The sequence below is a fragment of the Macaca mulatta genome, chromosome 2, assembly GCF_049350105.2.
Source record: "Macaca mulatta isolate MMU2019108-1 chromosome 2, T2T-MMU8v2.0, whole genome shotgun sequence".
Lineage (NCBI taxonomy): Eukaryota > Metazoa > Chordata > Mammalia > Primates > Cercopithecidae > Macaca > Macaca mulatta.
The window spans coordinates 200,903,640-200,917,329 of record NC_133407.1 but is presented as its reverse complement, the minus strand read 5'-3'; positions in this window follow the sequence as shown (position 1 = coordinate 200,917,329).

Below are 13,690 nucleotides of genomic sequence, written 5' to 3'. Positions count from 1 at the left end.
ATGTGAGTAATAAAGTCTTTCATCTCTGACCTAGGAGGCTTGTGGCTTCTGTCAGCCTCCAGAGAACAGCGAAAGGCTAACTTGTTACCTTCCAAGGAAGGTAAAAATGTCAGGCCCTTCGCAATTCTTGCCACTCTTTCAATATATTTTTGTGGAAATATACTCTTAGTTTTAATTTATCTCTCTGACTGCTCCTCCCCCCTCCTTCTTTCGTCTAATCATCTCCTCAGCCATCTCTAAAAATTTGATGCTACTCAGGGCTCTGTCCATGGTCCTGCTTTACTTTCGTTTAATATGCTCACTTTGACAATCTTCCTTTTATCTATCATTTCTATTCTAATATTAGTACCCAAATGTTTTTAAGCATATATTCCAGCAAATTAATCACTTTCTTGAGCTTCAGACTTTTTTCAACTTCTTAATATATACTTTTAGTATAATATGCTCTAGACCTATCAAACTTAATTTCATTTAATGTAACCTCAATTAACTCATGTTCTTCAGTGGAAAATATTGTAGTCATCTTCAACCTCCCTGAATATTTTATCAATCACATAGCTGAATGTCTTAAGCTTCATATTTTCTTTCACAGCCATTCCTCTCTCACCTGACATGATGTGTGATAATATTAACCCCTGATCAAGCTTCCTCATTTCTTCACTCTCCTATATATTTGACACTCCAAGCTCAAGTTTGTTTCTTAAACACAGATTTGAATACATTACTGTAAATCTCTCTTTTGCTTTTAGGTCAAATAGAAATGGTCATGGAATGACAGCCCAGATGCTTCACAACACTCCTCATTATACTTTCCCAATTTCATTTCAAATCGCTTTGACATTATTACCATGCCAACTGGTGCACATGCATCCACAAGCATATGCACACACACATATCCACCCACTTTGTACTGTACTCCGCACCCTCACAAGTTATGACAGCCACCTTACTATTCTTACTGTCGTCTCTCTGTCTTCTTTGTACGTGCTCCTTCTTGCAGAATTATAACAACCTTTTGAATAATTGCTACTTCTCCTTTAAATAATAGTGGGAGAAGTATTTCCTCTCTCCCTTAGCTTCTTTACTTGCTTCCTCAATTATTTATCTTACAATACTATATTCTCATGTTTATTATTTTCTGTACTTCCTTTCTTTTCACGAAATCTCTTACTGTTGCCTTTCAAATGTTTCCACTACTCCCATGAAATAGCAAACAAAATAATGTCTATTCTTAATCTACTTTTAAATGGTTTATACACTAGAGTTTTACTGAACTGTAGCTGTTCCCCATATCACATAGCTTCATTCATGCTTCCAAAGGTAGTCTATTCATTATCTCACATACCGTATGCCTTTAGGTGGGAGATATATGAACATGCTTTCAGCTTTCCAGGACTGCTTCCCCATATCTATGCAAAAAAAAAAAAAATTCCTTCTTTTCTGCTCTATCTGTACTTGTCTTTGTCATTTACTCAAGATCTATTCACATCACCATATTAACTGAATTCTTTAATCTCTATACCAGTCTTCTTTTATACCTCAAGTCCAGCTATCAGCTAGGTGTCTGCAAAATCCATGGAGATAATTTTATCCCAAACTTTTGCCCCATGGTTTAGTGAGGTTCTCACCCGTATTTGAGCCATCCACTCCCAGGGCCATAACATGTAAAAATATTTTGCCTGTAACTGTGTGACTTCTGAAATTCTGAACTGAACTGTGCACTGATCAAAACCTCCTGCACTTTGTAAGCTTTATTTTATAATCACATTTCATCTGCTCCTTAACTTTATACTTATAATTCCTTAATCTCTCAATTTTCTTTCCTCAAAACATCTGTTCTTTTCTGATTTAGCCTAAATTCTATGAATATTAAACTACTTTTTCACCACATCCTAAATTTCTTTCCCTTTTATCCTTAAAGGTATTCACCCAGTAAAATGATCACATTGGCAAAAATTACTACGCATTTTCACTGGTTCAAAGCCTAAAGGGCTGAGTCCTATCCACAGAAAATTTACATAGACATCACTCCAAATGTCTAGCCTTCAACCACAGTTATTTTGCATAGTACTGTCAGTCCTTTCATTTATCCTCACTTATCTCTCTTTCAGATATTCTCCAATAACAAATGTTCACATTTCTTCCCAACCTCTTTCTTCAGTCCCTGATCTCAGAACTCTCAGCAGGCAAATGTGCCCCTTATGTCAGGATCCCACCACACTCAATCTCCACTCTATTATCTACACAGTTATTGATATTTTCACCCCTCCTCATCTCGCTTCTGGTTTTTGAGAATGAGATTTCCCTCTAACGTTTTAATACAAATCTGTTTTATCTTCAGCTTTCTGCAATGCCTTGATTTTTTATGAGAATTATATTTTTTATGTGTTCTTCTCTCTGTCTTTTTTCCTTCCCCCTTTCTTAATCTCTTTCTATATGCATTTTTTTCATCCTATTTGCATCCTTAAAACTATCATTTCAAAAAATTACTTCCCTTGACATGAAATTACCACCTAGCTCACTCCATTTTTTTCTCTACAAAGAGCTATATAAACTCATTGACTCTACTTCCTGACCCTCTATTTACTGTTTGGCACTTATTATTTAATCTGGCTTCCTCTTCGATTCCACTGTACATGATTGCCTACAATGCAACATGAATTGTGCTAGCCATCAGGCATATGGTTATTAACAAAACTGACTTTGCACTGCCCTCCTGGAAGTTACAGTCTCCATCCAAAATTTTAAATCAACATCTATTGTTTTAAATTTTTCTTTTCCCTAAAGATTGAGGTATGAAACTGCTTCCTTTCTCTTATTCACCTCTTCCCATGTAATCAATCACAAATTCTTGCACATCTGCATGACTGCTTAATGATTTCCTAACCTTTTGTTCATACTGCCTACCACTCTCCTCATTCATCTCTGATCATTACAGGGCTGCTCTAATACACCCACCCTGTAATTCAGCTCCCTGCTTTATATCTTGTACCAAGCAAATTCCACCCGATAAAATGGTGTGTCAAAATACAAACACAGTTATGCTGCTCTTCTATCCGAAACCGTTTTTACTATTCTTTTTGGACCAAAGGGCAAATGTCAATCTGATATGTCAGTCAAAATCCTTGAAAATCTGATCCTGTTTGATTCTCTGACCATATATCTCACCCCTTTCTGCACTGAATTTTACACTGTGTCAACCACAACTGCCAGTATATCCCCATGTGCAAACTATTTTTTCTCACTTTTATATCTTTATAACCTGTGTTCTTCTGCACAGCTAACAGCTCCTCCGGAAAACCCTTCCTGACCCATCAAGCCTGAAACTCGCTCCTCTTTCTTTGTGTTCACATAATATTCTTTGCTTATCTCCATACTTATACATAAACATAATATATTATATTGATCTTTGTGTATGTCTGTCTCCACAACAGGCGTTGAGGTGATTGAGGACAGAGACTATGTTCTGTTCAGCTTTTTATCCCTAGAAGCTGACAGTGTTTAGCAGATAGTGTTTAATAATGGTTAGAGAGAGGAGTAAATGAATGCCACTCACCTTTTATAATATTATCTTGATTCTCGGTTATCTTAGTTCCTTGAGTGCATGAACTATAGCCTATTTATCTTAATACTTCTACTTCTTAACAAGTGCTTGGCACATAATAGATTCTAAGGAAATGTTCATTCTGTGAAAAGTTGTGGATTAGAATTGAATGCAATGCATGGTAACTCGGGATATGACATGATATACAATGGAAAAGAAGTGTTACCTGTGAAAAAAAAAAGAAAAAAAAGATCAATAAAAAATTGTTAACAAGTATACCAACCTGCCGGGGAACATGGATCATATAACAAAGAGGCTATGCACATGGTGGGGCAGGGGCTGTGTGGGAAATCTCTCTACCTCGTGAACAATTTTTCTGTGAACTTGAAACTTCTGTAATAAATGAAGTCTTAAAGAAAAATGTTGACAAAAGCAAATCATTTTACCTGATATTAATTGTTAGAAGTCAGCATTTTAGGCTGGGGGTGGTAGCTCACGCCTGTAATTCCCACACTTTGGGAGGTTGAGGCTGGTGAATTGCTCGAGCCCAGAAGTTTGGCAACAGCCTGGACAATCTGGTGAAACCCTGTCTCTCCAAAAGAAAATAAATAAGTAAAATAAAATAAGAAGCCAATATTATATTCTAAAAACAACTCTATTGTCCTGATTATACTAAAGAGAGCTTAAATAGAGCATGAGGAAATCTTCACTCAAAACAAAACCTAATTATAAAGTTGTTCTTTTAGGGGATTATTTTTAGATAGATTGATGCCAGTTACGTGTTTGGTTTTCTTTAAGACAACCCTAGCAACTTCTACAATGTCTAAACCAAATCTGTTCACTACCATCAACACATATGCATCCACCATGACAAACAATAATAAAGCTGAAGACCAAATTTGCACGAACCTTGATAAAAGCTCATTGTGGCGACAGTAGACTCTTACAAGCTGGTTGCCGTGCGAAGCTTCCGTGCACACGGCGGCAAGGATTTTGAAACCTAGACGTGCGTTGTTAGCTGCCACAACACTGACAAACAATAGCAAGGCACTGATTTTCCTTAACTTCTGCAAAGAGTCGCCAGTGACGGTGAGGACTGTATTTCTGATGGACAAACAATTTATTTTAATCTGGGATGTATTTGATAACAGCAGAGAAGAAGCAGCATTTTATTTATTGTGTTGCTTTTTGAGCAAGTACTAAAGGATCCAAACAAATAGGTAAGGAGCTAGTGTTGAAAAGGTACCACATTATATGCTCTAAATGGTGTTAGAGACAGAAATCAGTTATTAACTGTAAAGAAATCCAAACTGATTACTGGAAAACTAACTTGGGAGCTGGAGGAACCATATTCTAAAACAGAATCTACCATTATTTAACTCTATTGACATGGAACAAATCCATTTATATTTCTGAGCCTCATTTTTTTTCCTTGTACATAAATAGTTGAACCAATGGCTTTCCCAATTGTATTTCAAGTACCACATTCCATAAATTTCAAGAAAAACCTGTAAAAAGTTGCTTACTGCCTTCTCACTGGACTCCGTAATATTTTCTCCACATGGGAATTAGGGAAATATAGATGGAGAGATAAAGAAAAGGTAGACTGTCATTATTAACCTGTTTGATAAAGCATTTAAATAATCAAAGTTCTTTTGCATCCCCACATTGGATTATGGGAAGAGTTGATCTGCACTGATTTTATTTCAGTGTGAATAAACAGATAGCCTAGTCAAGAACTTGTGGCTGTGATTGATGGGCCTGGAAGGGAAAATGTAGTACAGCTACAATCAATGCCATAGACAACTCGGGGCAAAGAATTTCACATCCTCTGTCACTTTGTTCATTTCAACCTTACTTCTTCTGCCCACCACTTGGTAAAAAAATTTGGTTTTATTCAAGTGTGGTAGAATACCATTGAAGTTATAAGTAGGAGAAGTTTATAATTTAGTTGGTTTTAAAAGTCACCCTGATGTTGGAAGGTAGCCATGCCTGGTTAAAGAATGAGCAGCGAGGTGAAAAGTAGGGTGAAGAGTAGGCTTAGAGTAGGGTAGTTTCCGTGAGATGAAAAAAAAAGGACGAATTTTGGATAAATATTTAAGGTACAACATTAGGTTTATTCTCAATTTGTCCTCTTTATCCTCCAAACTTGTTCATCCTTCTCCACAGCACTCAGCAGTTAGGAGGTTGATCATCCAGACTGTCATGTATGCTCCCTTTCCAGGTGACTTCTAGTTGGATTTGGCCAACAGGACATGCTAGCAGTAAATTGGAAGGTTCAAACGTATTTCTTTTTCCACACACTTCCTACTTCAGGCCAGAACTTCTCAGAGTTTCTGCATCTTTTCATGAGTATAATTCCTCTTACATGGGCTCTTCTTCACTTCCTTGGGTATTTCTGACTCTTGCAACACTCCTTTTTCCCTTTGCAATGGTATGAATGTTTCTATCCTCACAAAATTCTTATGGTGAAATCTTAAACCAATGTGATAGTATTAGGAGATGGGGCCACTGGGAGGTGATTAAGTCATGAGGTATTCTCATGAATAGGACTAGTGCCCTTATACAACGGACTCTAGAGACCTCTTTGCCCTCTTTCCACCTTGTTAGGATATGAAAAGATGGCAGTCAGAAACCTGGAAGAGGGCCTTCACCAGACCCCAACCATGCTGACGTCCTGATCTCAGACCTCCAGCCTCCAGAACTATGAAAAATAAATTTCTGTTGTTTATAAGCCACAAGTCTATGTTAATTTGTTATAGCAGCCCAACGAAGACTGACTCAGATACTCATTATCTCTTCAGTCCCTGGGACATTCACGGCTTTCTACTATTGCTAGTCTCGTTGCCTCACCACTCCTTATTTGATCCATAATTCTGCTCACATCACTATGAGTAGTCCTTTCATTGCAGTATTTTTATTTGAACCGTTTCTGTTGAATTTTTTTTCTCCAGTGACTCTGAATAAATGAAGAGCCAGTGCTTGCTGATGTGGCAGATGTGGAAAAGTGACGAAAAGCGAAGCGTCAAGGTCAACTTTCACATTTCAGGCAGAAGCAATTGGGTGCACAGGGGTTGCACTGAATGCAGTGAAGAAGGCTGGGAAAGAGATGGTTCACTTGTGAAACCAATATACCGTCATATAACAGTATACATACTCCTAGTATGTGCCAGATGAATAGTCACATGAGGCCAAGAGACTGATAGCTGAGGACTGTAGCACTCTGAATTATGTTAAGTTTCAGAATAATCATGATATGAGTTTTTTTTTTCAGTACTGCAGCAACTAATACATATGTGTACTTTTCTGCATTAGTTTATCACATGATCCAAAAGATATTAGAAAACACATGAATTAAGCATTTAATAAAACAAATCAAAAGAAAACACAAACAAATTTTTAATTTCAATTATGTAAAAATAATTGTAGCACATGACTTAAGGTAAGGGGAAGTGTAAAATGATTGCCGAACACAAAAGATGAGAAGAATAGATGCATCTTTTCTCAGAAGAAATTTAGTTCAATAGGAATCTAATGAATCCTGCACATCTCCAAAATAATAACAAATAGAGATAGGGTCTTAGTATTTCAAGCTAAAACATTTACTAACATTTAACTACATTCAGGAGAATGGTCTAAGAACTTCTAGAAACATTTGCTTTACCTCCCAAGGGATAGGAACATAATTACTAAAATTCCTTATTGTAAAGTGTTATGTGATTTAATCAGAAACCTCATAGAGAAAGGCATCTTAATCTAACTACGCCAGTTTTTTTTTGTCTGACTCAGTGTTCATTAAAACAATTCTATCACCCTAACTTTTTGGACATTATTATCCAAAATGGTCTAGATTTTGTAACTTCCACATATAACCAGTGATTTTTTGTGTCATAACAATTAATAGTTACATAAATACAACTAAGATAATAGTATAGGAGAGTAGTGAAAAAGGATGTTCTAAAGAGGCTTGAAAGAGTTAATCAATCTCTAAATATATTTTTTTAATTCCACATTTTATCTGATTTCTAAGGTTTCAACACAAACTTGACGATCTAATTAACATCTTATCAGGGGTCCAGTCTAGCTTGAAAGTCTGGATACTGACTGAAAGTACTGTATTATCCTGGGAAGTAGTCTGTAGATCTGGTAAATGTATGAAAATCAGTTGATAGTCATGTCACAGCTACTCCCCCTCTAAGTCCCATAATTTCACAAAGGCAGAGAATCTTCAGCAAGTACCACTCAACCTGGCAACTACTGCCAACTTCATTTCCAGCAAGTTTTTGTATTTAGTAAGTTGCTTAGTCAATTGGAATTATAGTTATGTCATTGAGGTGGAAATTACTGTAAACTATTTGATCAGTAAACTGATAGTTTACTATTTGATTACTGTAAACCATTTGCGTGAAAATGTTGGGATTTTTGTTTTATAAATATATCCCAAATTCTATTGTACTCATCAAAAGTGGTCAGCGGCTGGAGAATAATACATGGTATTTTGAGAAATTTTAAAATTTTAAGGCTCTTTTCCTGTTTATTTCTTTTCCTCGGGCATTAGCCAAGAATTTTAAAAAGCAGATACCAACATATAAGAATTATTCCACACAGAAAACAGAATTCTTTTAGCTCAGATTATTGCCTTCTTGTTATTTGAGTTCCCAGCTGGGTCAATAATGGTCGTTTTGAGGAATGCTCAATATTTTCCCATTTGAAGTCAAGTAAGTTAGAAAACCAGCGCCATCAGAAGCCTCAATTCTTTTTCTGCCCTTCAAATGTTGTGACTTTGCATGGGCTTTCCTGAGATGATTAATGACAGGTGTGACTGGGAGAAGTAATTACGGGGAGTGACGGGAAGTTTAAGACTTTGGGGATAAAAGTGAACGATATGAACATGAAAGTTTTAGTGATGAAGTCAACTTCTGACGGGCACAACATGATCATTATGGAAATTTTGAAAGAGAATAAAGATCTAAAAAGTACGTTTGAAATGGAAGAACATAATTTAATCATTAGCCTCTTTACTATGGAGACTAAAGGCATATCCTGTGTTGAAAGCATTTGTGACTTGGAAGGCTAATTATTCATACCCCTACAATTTTATTCTATTTCATGCCTAAGTTCTTTGTATATTTTCATGGACTGTGCAATTTTCTCTGGTATTGAGGTTGTGTGGATGGCTACTCACATAGACTGGAAATTCTAAATAGCACCCACAAGTCAGTTAATTTTATACCAATCTTTTGTAGGCATCAAATTAGCTCATATGAAGAAGCCCTAAGTGACAAAGAACACTTCCAAGCATCTGCTGACTTTCTTCTTGGTTGGTCCTTTGATAGCACTGAAAATTTAATTAAATTGTAAATATCTGGAGAGCAAGGATCATATTGTATACACTGTACCTCAGATAGCATCTAGCTTTGTGTTTCACCAATAATAGATTTACAATGAATATAATAATGAGTAACAAGTAAGATCATGGAGTTTTTGGAAGAAGATTTAAGAAAGGATAGAGTGAGGATATCTGAGCATGGACTTCAGAAAATAGAGTTTAAATAATTTCAAAATAAGTTTGTTTTATTTATTTTAATTTGCCAAGGACAGTTACTATTACATCCATACTATTTATGCTTCCATAAGAATCATTTTCCACTGATGCAAACGAATAAGAACATAGGATGTCAAATGTAATTTTTCTCTAGAAATAATACATACTGAAAAACAACAACCAAAAAGGCAGGGAAGTAGTGACATGTTGGTAAGTCTTTTTTCTAGTGAGAGTCAGGTAATTTTCAGGGAACAAATTTGCTGACATTGAACTTCAGTTATTTATGGCATACATCATTTCATAGCTAATAACCAGTGACTCTCATTTTTCAGACTATCTGATTATTCTATTTGTTTTTGCTCATTCTATTATAATCTGCTGTTTATACCACAAGCATGGGTAGATGCTATGAAATGGTGTATGTCATAAAGAACTGAAGTTCAATGTCAGCAAGTTTGTTCCCTGAAAATTACCTGACTCTCTTCAGAAAAAAAGACTCTTATTAAAGTCTTATGATTTAGACTAATTCCCACTTAGATTAATTCCCATTCCTTGAATTAATAACTCTTCTCACTTTTAACCAGTGAGTTTAGATGGGACTTTGCTCCTAGCTCAAAAAGTAGAGAATGCGAGTCAAGCCTGGCCAGTCAGCCCATTGCATTCCAAAGTCTTCAATTTTTGGGTCAAGGATGTAATCAAATCCAAGCCACTGGAACATGGTTTTGGAAATAGTTTGAAATAATCACAGGCTGAACCCACAATCAACCAATACTGCTGACACTAGACAACTCACAACCAAGAAAAACAAAGTTCTGATAACATCATTTGAACGCTGATTCCAACTGGGCCTGAAATTTGAGCTACTCTAACCTTTTCCAGTTTTATGAACCACAAATTTTCTTTTATTTCTCAGTCAAAGCTGCGTTGGATTTTCTATCAATTGCACCTGAAATTGTCCTGACACTGTCTTGCTCGAAGACAACATGGCATGTAGTTGTCTGTTTCTAACCAATGCCAACAACCTATGTCATCTCCACATATGGCTGGATGACCATAGTTTTCCGAGTGAAGGGTCTCCCAGAATCAAGTACCATCATTCCCCTTGCAGACAGAGTCTCAAGACAAGGAGGCTGCATGTAACTTTTGCTATCTGCCACTAGTTAGATCTAGATGAGAAACAGCTCCCTTGCTTCAACGTTAATAACACTCCTCCACAGGTGACAAATCAGTCTATTATATTTAGCAAGGTTAGTAAGCAGTGAGTGAATTGGTGGTGGTCCCAAACAAAAGCTGGCTGAAGGTTTTAGGATTTCCAAAAGAGAAACCTCAAGATCATTCCGCCAGGGGAGACAAAATTCACAGGAGAAGATCTAGAGAAAGTGACAGTCAACATCGCCTTTTAACAGAACGCCCCATGACCATAGATCATGTGTAAACTAAACAGGGAACATTGATTCATATCCATTGTTAGGTCAAGTGGTGATGCAAGACATGCCAAATTCAAACTTTGTCCTGAGCACTTCCAGAAATCCGCAAGTTTATCCATTCATCAGCTGAAAATCAAATCCCTACCTCCTGCCCCATACAGAGAGTTCCACTCAGAAATACCTTTTTTTTTCTTTTCTTTTTTCCTTTTTTTTTTTTTTTTTTTTTTTGAGGCCAGGGATAAAAATTGGAGACAGTCAGTGAGCAGTCCAGTTACACAGCAGTACATTTCAGCCAGTGGCAGAGACTGCCAGGCACAGTCTGATAGGTACGTTGTGATAAACGAAATGGGATATGAAGGAGGAGCGGGGACTAACTTACAGATTTTACGTCTTGGAGCCAGGTGTTACTGAAAGATAGAATTTGGTAAAAGTCAATTTCAAGAACAAAACCATACAAAAGAAAAACCAATTCAAACCACTAAGATGTGGAAAGCTGGTGCGGGCTAGTGAAAGGCAGATCCTTAAGGTTCTTAAATATGGATGCAAATAATATTTGAAGGAGAATCTGAGACTGCATCCATGTTCTGGAAACAACCAGTAAGCTTATGCAACTACCCTGATCTCTAGATCACTCTTCTTTGGTTAGAATTAAGATCACGTAATTATTTTAATTCACAGCTTCGCTATATATTTTTAATAAGTATACTCATAGAAAAGAAGCGTATGAGATGTGCTCTTACAAAACGAGCCACTCAGCTAGTTTCTGAAGGTTAATATTTAACAGTAGCATCCCTATTGCTACTATATATTCTTCATTTGCTAATGTTGTGATTGCTATCAGAAATACTTCATTCATGTCATCTGTTCAGCAGTCCATGGTGAAATGAAGAAAAGTAATAGCAACCAGGCTGTCAAAAAACTGTGTATTGAATTTAAAAGAGAGTGCAGGATTCTGAGATTATGTTATTCCTACATTTCAGTGTTAAAAGTTATTTTCTTTTGTGTAATAATAGTAATAAAAATTGTAGTTGTTGCCATAATAGTCTTTTCTCTGTAAAATAAAAGCTGATTACACTGTACTGATTTCCAACTTTTACACACATACAACACAACACAACTATATACAAAGCAAAATCCAAATATATTCAGGAGAACTCAATGGTATCAAAGGGGAAAAAAGGTTCAAAATTAGGGATTTGAATTATTCTACATGAAGTTATTAATAATATTTTGAAGTACAATTGACAGTCACCTAGAAGGTCAGAAACAATTGTTTGAAACAGATTTCTCCAAATCAAGTGAAATAAATCTGCCCCAATCCCCACATCATGACATAATGTATATTGAAACTGATGTTGCATAAACAATATATTAAATTGGCAGGTTGTGAATCCATTCAGAAAGTTATTGATAACCTTTCATCACGATTTTCTAACTTTGTTTTGCTCTACCACTCCTCAGTTATAAGCTCATCAATAACTCATTGAAAAAAATGATGTACATAAAGTTGTGAAAAAAATGATGTATATCGAGTTAATCCAGTTGGTAAGAAGCAACTTCTCTGTATACTACTTTTGGCATAAATGTATAGGCCATGTTGAAAGCTCTCTTTTTATAAATATTATCTTGTTACTACATATACTGGTATTTGATTTACAAATGTTTATAAGAATGATTTGAGAATTTGAAAAGTGAACATAAAAATATATTAAATATACTTTAAGATAAAATATAATTTTGCTTTTAATTATCAAAACCAATAGTGACAATCCAAAACATTCTATATAGATGATATCTAAACATGTATAAGAAAAAATAAAATAAATCAATTTTTTTCTTAGCCAGATACGTTTGATTTAAGTAGACATAACTTACACACATTGTATTTGTAATGTTTGGTGCTTTTACAATACAAATTAAAAAGTGCATTTTAAAATTTATTTTTGACACTTTGTAGTGCAAGAAGATAAATAAGTACTCAAAAATATATATATAATGAGGTATGTCAGAAGAGATAGACTGAAGATGCTCCCATTAGCCAAATTTGGAACAATTAGAGCATGATAACAACTGAAAATAAAATGCTGATTGTAATGGATTGCAATCCTTAGGATAATATAAATATCCTTGAATCCAGCTGAAATAAGTAAATAAAATAAATAAATAAGGGATGGTGCTTCGTTACAGAAGAATTTTGATTAACAGATGTAGAAAAAAATGATATAAACAGAAAATCACTATTTGGAAAACACTTGTTACCAAATAGTGATGATTTTGAATTTATGATTTAGAATATTTAGAATTCCCAATAAATGCAAAAATTACTGAGTAAAAGCAAAATGAGGAACAAGTATTTGCATAGTCCCAAAGTATCTCTTCACAAAACACTGATTTATTGCAACAGGAAAAATAACTTTATAGTAGAGAAATCTGGCAGACACCACCTTTACCAAGGAGTCAAGTTTAACTAGAAGTAATGGAACGTGCTAATATTAAGAACCACTGAGATATGAAACAACAAGGACTAAACATCACTTCCATTATATTATTGCCAAAAAATGCCCACTGTGATTTTCATCATAAGGAAACCTCACACAAGTGAAAATTGAGGGATGTTAAACTAAATATCTTTTTCAGTACTCTTCAAATATGAAAGAGTCTCAAAGACAGATTGAAGAAATGTCATAGATGAGAGGGAACTAAGGTGATGACAGTTACATGCAATGTGTGACCTAGACTAGACTCTAAACCAGAAATTGGACATTTTTTGCACAATTGGCAACATTTGAAGAAAGTTTGTAGATTAGTTAATAGTATCATATCAATATTAATTGCTTGGTTTGATAGCTGTAGTGTAGTGACATAAGATGTTAACATCTGGAGATGCTGGGTAAGGGTACTGCCAGTGGAAAACACACTCACAGTGCGATTTTTCTATTCTCTCATTGAACAATAATCAACATAAAATACTTCTATGACCAAATGTGTGGGGATTTCTCCCAACAAACAAGCAATTAATCGATTTTGCAATAGACATCAGGCAGATGTCCTCTAATTCAATTCCATTTTGATACCCTCTACCTGGGTATAGCATCAGATCCCACCAGCGGAGGGCTTAGTCCTGCACTTCCAATACCAATTGCAATACCCTGGTTGTTTTACCTGCGCTTTGGA